The sequence below is a fragment of the Pseudorca crassidens genome, chromosome 1 (genome assembly GCF_039906515.1).
Source record: "Pseudorca crassidens isolate mPseCra1 chromosome 1, mPseCra1.hap1, whole genome shotgun sequence".
Lineage (NCBI taxonomy): Eukaryota > Metazoa > Chordata > Mammalia > Artiodactyla > Delphinidae > Pseudorca > Pseudorca crassidens.
Window position 1 is genome coordinate 28,916,324 of NC_090296.1, and position 6,291 is coordinate 28,922,614.

At 46.2% G+C, this 6,291-nt stretch overlaps 1 pseudogene; it reads right to left on the reverse strand.

The window, feature by feature from the left end:
* Positions 1–2,701: 2,701 nt before the first annotated feature.
* Positions 2,702–4,074, reverse strand: LOC137225215 (G/T mismatch-specific thymine DNA glycosylase pseudogene; annotated as a pseudogene).
* Between the last annotated feature and the right edge of the window lie 2,217 nt (positions 4,075–6,291).

The window sequence follows — 6,291 nt, forward strand, 5'->3', positions numbered from 1 at the left end:
GGGTGCGGGTTCGATCTCTGGTCGGGAAACTAAGATCTCATGTGCCGCGTGGCGTGACCAATTAAAAAACAAAACCCTACGAGGTAGGAAATATTAAATACATCCATTGTATAGACGAGGAAACTGAGGCACAGTACAAGAGACCTTGGGAAGAACCCAAGGTCATGCGGTCAGAAGTAGTGGACCTGGGGTTCATATACAGGCAGTCTGACTCCGAGCTCTCTGTCTATCCATCCATTTTTATCTATAACTATTGGTCCATGTATATTACTTCTCCATAAGTGGCTTGCCTTATTTATTTATTTATTTATTTATTGGCCACGTTGCGTGGCTTGCGGGATCTCAGTTCCCTGACCAGGGATTGAACCCGGGCCACAGTAGTGAAAGCCTGGAATCCTAACCACTAGGCCACTAGGGAAATCCTGTGACTTACCTTATTTTTTTTTTCCATCTTCAATATTTTTTATTGTAAAAACCATCAGAGTTTCAAATGAATTTAAAAACTTCTAAAATATTATTCAATGAAAAAGTCTCATATTGTTGTGTATAGGGTATATCAACATTTACCATCCATCTGTCATATTTAATGAAAAACACCATTACTGTACACTTGAAAAAAATCTTCAAACCCATTCTCTAGTGAGTGTCCATCATAATTTAAAGGCTATTTTCTCCACTCAAAAAAAAAAGGAAGCTATGTAAGGTTATAATCGTTAAGAACCAAAGCAATATCTAGTTACATGCTTTACATAGTCCCATGAAAAAATAATTAAATTGTTCCTAATCCCTGATGCAAGGCACTTCAAAGCACCTGCACAAAACATCCATGTAAACAGCAGTACAGGATGTGATTTAAATAACATGAATGACTTTTACACAGCTTTACCTAGACTAAAGGAAAAATTAAATCCATCATAGCTACAGCTAAAAAAGCATGTGAAGATTCACAACAATAATTTGTATCTCTTATTACAAAAAAAACAGGCTATATAACCTTTTAGAAAAATACCAAAACCTCATAAATATTTTCATATCAAGAAACAGCATGCTCCCTGGGTAGGTATAAAATCAGAATATTCAGAGGTGATCAGAAGTAAATGCAACTGGCATTTCTAAATACCCAGCTTTGATATCCACCAGGCCTAGTAGTCTGGACTATTTGTAGCACCATGGAAAATAAATTAGAAAATCACAAAGATACATGACTTCAAAGCAACCTGGCCACGAGGTTCACTTAGTCCACAGTAACAAATAGCAACGATGAAGAGAAAGAATTTTTTAAAATTACTGGCTTAGGGCTTCCCTGGTGGCGCGGTGGTTGGGAGTCCACCTGCCGATGCAGGGGACTCGGGTTCGTGCCCCGGTTCGGGAAGATCCCACATGCCGCGAAGCGGCTGGGCGCGTGAGCCATGGCCGCTGAGCCTGCGCGTCCGGAGCCTGTGCTCTGCGGAGGGAGAGGCCACAGCGGTGAGAGGCCTGTGTACCGCAAAAAAAAAAAAAAAATTACTGGCTTATTCGATTTACCTAGCAAGAAAAATCCTGTATTATTTATTTTAGTACATCTCATGTATATAAAGCACCAGTTTAAACAAGATTATCAAACACCTCCAGCAGCTTGTTAGTCAACCTGAAAGTTCATTTCTCATCATTTCCATGTTACATGCTTAAAGCCAAGGAGGATAAAATTTGAATGGTGATAGATACTGAGAAATTCAGTTCCTTCCCTATCAAATGTATGTCTCTCAAGTAAAACACAGATGAAGTAGCAAAATTTAAAAGGTCTTCTGCACTCTCTGGAACTTACCATCCCAGCAGAATAGTTTCTGCCTACTAGAGGACCAGCACATGTGGGTGAGAGGGCCAAAGCCAGGGCTCATGGCCCTGAAAGGTAAGGCTGGGTTAGCCTTGCTGCTGCAAGGCCATACTCTCCAACTCTACTACCAAGCAACTCTCACAGACGCTCACCACTGGTAAAGCAAGGAGGTCTGAGTGTGAATACAACTAAGGAAGCCCATCAAACACCACTAAAAACTACCAAATGAGACTCCACTGAGGGTTAACCTCACAGATGAAAATCAGCACATTTGCCTCTTTACCAGTGGGAATCTTATCATTAGCATGCCCTTCTTACGTATGAAAGGGATAACTGTGCATCTAAGTTTACGCACAGTTAATAATCAAGTGTAAATATGCAGACTCTTGCATTTTTAAATTACAGGTTAAAAGTGACTCCCAAAAGAAAATCAATTTCTTCATAAATGAAAGATAGTTGATAAATAGCTGGAATGATGATTAATTCCAATATAAAAACTCATACATAAAGAACTCTACTTTCTCCTTCCAAACTGCTTAGGTCTGTACAGTTGATTCTACTATACCATGATTACATCACCAGAGGAAAATATGAATAAAACCGAGGGCCACTTCTTGACAACTGCATTAAAACTGCAGCATTTAAGCAGGGCTGAGAAACACTATTCTTTTTTTTTTTTTTTTGCTGTACACGGGCTTCTCACTGTTGTGGCCTCTCCCATTGCAGAGCACAGGCTCCGGACGCGCAGGCTCAGCAGCCATGGCTCACGGGCCCAGCCGCTCCGCAGCATGTGGGATCTTCCCGGACCGGGGCACGAACCCGTGTCCCCTGCATTGGCAGGCGGACTCTCAACCACGGTGCCACCAGGGAAGCCCAGAAACACCATTCTTAAGCATGGTTTCCTTCTTCCTGTTCTTGCATCGCACAGTGATTATTAAAGGAAGGAATCTTGTCTGTAAATGACTGGGTCATCCACTGCCCATCTGGAATGTCACTGAAAGTTGATTCTCCACTGTCAGCTGTCAGCCCATTTGAAGAGAAGCTGCAAGGTTCACTACTGCATGGATTTTCACTATAAGCACCACCGCACGCTGCTTCATAACCCAGATCATATTTTTCTTCCTTCACAGCCATCTTCTTTGCATCCTCTTGGGCTAACCGTAGGTCAAATGTACATTGCACCTCTTGAATGTCTGTGTTTCACTCACTGACTTTCAACTGATCTCTTAAGTCCTTCAGCTTAATGTAGTAATGAACTTTGTCCTGGGCTCGAGGAAACTGAGCACATCTTGCACTGGATGATGGCATAACATAGCAGAGAGTTTCTGTGTCTGGTATCTTATGCAGTTGAAGTCCAAATTCTAAGTTCTTAACTTTTACTCCAAAAACTTCCTTACTAAAAATTTCATAAATACAGTTTCCATTAAACACTGCTATTCGTGGCTGATATTTCTGTAATTTCTGCACTAGAATACGTCCTCCTTCACAAAATTCTTTACCGGAAAGATCCTTGCTGCCTGGTGTTATCCTTGCCACCATATTGGTAAATCCAATACCCTATTTCCCTGGTAAAGTGTGATCATCCGTGTGATTCAGTTGGACCTCACTCAGCCCTGACATAAACAGACACTTCCAAAAATGGTTGCCAGGTCCAGGGTAATGATGCCCTTTGTAAGCAGCCATTAGTCCTGGGTTTATGCCAACAATCACAATGTCCAGATTGAAGGTCAAAATGTCCGGTAGAGTCTCGGTCAAAAGTTCAGCTTCTGAAACACTATTGAACTGGTCTACTTTTCACCTTAAATGTGTCTGTAATTTTTTCTTGCTTTTCTTTTGATTTTGTGGACTTGCCAGATTTTTTTGGCCTCAGCAGGTTTTTTGGGTTCCACTGGAGTTTTTGGTTCTGTTGTTTTGGGTTTTCCTTTCCTTCCTTTTGGAGTCTCTTGTGTGGGTTCCTGAGCAGGAGCTGGGGCTGGAACTTCTGCTGGCATTTCTTGTTCATTCATAACTGCCATACTAGGAACTTCAGTCATCTTTTGTTGGAATGGAAACGTATAAAAAGCTTGCGCTTGCTGGAGGGAATAGCTGCCTGCGTCCTCCGCTTCCATTCCCTGCTGCCGATAGCGCGCGCAGGTACTCCTGCCGGGCAAGCGAGCCACTGGCCTCTCTAGTACCGCTGCCCACGCATGTACTGCGGTAGGGTAATAACCAGACACTTAGACTCGATTGCTGGCAGAACTGGGACAGCGGCTGGCGCTCAAGCTCCTCCCCCAAGTTTCTAGTCACCGCCCCCCTCCTCCCTGAGCTTCTGTCTGGCCTGAGCCCGACTTACCTTATTTTTAAAGGCATAATCACAGTGTACCTTGGGAGCACAGAACCCACACTCGGGCAATCACAGAAGGCTTTCTGGAGGAGGTATCTTTATTTATTCAATGATGTTGTTGAGCAAAAATTGTGTACCTGGCACTGGTGGCGTAAAGATAAAAAGCTGGCCCCTGGCCTTGAGGAACTCACAAACGGGGACACAAATGCCCCATAAGCAGATGGACACCACAAGCAGGTGGACAAATATGGGAGCACTGGGGAGACCACAAAGCTGGGGAGATCAAGGGCAGGCTTCCTGGAGGAGGTGCACGTGAGCTGAGGCTGAAAGGGTGACTGGGAATCTCGGAGACATGTCCTTGCCACTACATCCAGTCATTCACCTGAGGGCAAGGGGGCCCAGAGATCCTGCTGGGCACTCACACACTCTTTGTTTCTGTCAGTCTCTCCTCCATGGAGCCTTCCTGGTGCAACCAACCCCAGTCCCTTCTCTATCACTTACCCCAGACAGCCGGGTCCCCTCCTGGGGAGGTCCGCATCCCCAGCTGCTGTGTGTTCCTAGGAGGCACCAGGCTCTTGAACTCCCAGTTCTTACGCCAGCAGGGGCTGGGCAGGCTCTGTTGTGGAGGCAGTGGCTGCCTTGAGAAAGCCCAGTGGTTTGATTTGAGGGCATCTAGACTTTAGAGCAAGAAGGGGCCCCAGAAACTACCCAAGCCCACTTAGAAGGATGGAGCAAGGCCCAGGGAAGTAACAGGAGTTGCCTGGGACTCAACTTCCCAGCTCCCAGTACCCTGGTCTTCTCTCTGGGGTGGTCTGGCCCCACCTGGGCTCTCCCCTAACCCTCGTCCTCATGCCTGCCTTGCCTGATGATGGCCAGGGTAGCCTTTCCCGAATAACGATGGTATTGGCTCAGATTAAGGGCAACTAGCTGGCTCTTGGCTTTTCCTTTTTATATAACAACTAATCTCCTTCTAATCAGCCATTATTAAATTATATCCCGTTTTTAATTCATTCACAGGTCACAGTTGGGACAGCTGGATGGATAATTGGGGAGAGATAATTTATGTAAATGAGGAGCAGCAGAAGGTAGGAGAGAGGGAGGCTGAGGGCCAAAGGGGGCCCCTCCTGTGCCCAGGCTGGGGAGGGGGCAGTGACCTGGCCTGGCCTGCCCTGGAAACAGGAGGCTGGGGACACTGGGGAGATTGGGGCCTGTAATGGAACCTCAGGGCTCCTGACTGGTTGTCCCTTAGCATTGCCTTGAATGCTTCTGGCAAATGGGAAGCCCCATTACCTTTTGGGGGGTGGGCATCTCTCAAACATCAGCTCTCATTGAAGTGGATCCTGAAAAGCAGTAGAATACCGCAAAGAATTCTGGAGTCAGAGCTGTGTTTGATTCCAGCTCCACCACTTCATAGCTGCCTTTTGTTTTTTTGGGTTTTTTTTGGCTGTCCCACATGGCTTGTGGGATCTTAGTTCCCCGACCAGGGATCAAACTCGTTACCTCAGCAGTGAAAGTGCAGAGACCTAACCACTGGACCACCAGGGAATTCCCAGCTGTCTCTTAACTTTAGTTTCCAAACTGCAAAATGGGGGTATGGGTAGTACCTACCTCATGAGGGGGTGGAGAGGCCTCACCTAGCCTACAGGAAGAGCCCAATACCCAGTGTACATAGTGGCTCCTATCACTAGTGTGAGGACAGTGTACGAGTCATATCTACCTCCCTCTAACATCTGCCCCCAGGCCATGGAGCTGCCTTCTGGTAACAGAATACATCCATTCCCCTTGCAGAGCTGACATATCCGTCCCACTGATGGTAATTACATCAGCAGCTGACACCTTGGGGGTTTCCCTCGTGCCAGGTGCTGCACTAAACACCTGCTATTATATGGCATCTCACCGTATCATCAGATCAACATCATTTTACAGATGAAAACACTGTGGGCCCAAGCGCTCACCTGATGATTCCTTCAACAGAAACTAAAACAGAAGCCTGCTTGGGAAGGGCAAGGAGGCTCACAAAACCTGGAGCCCAGCTGGAGGCCATTTTGGGAAGGCAGCTTAGGGACTGGCAGACAGGGGCAGGGCTGGCAGGGGAGGCAGGTGGAGGAGGTCGAACCTCCACAGGAATTGGGCATGGGTGGGCACAGGCAGCTGA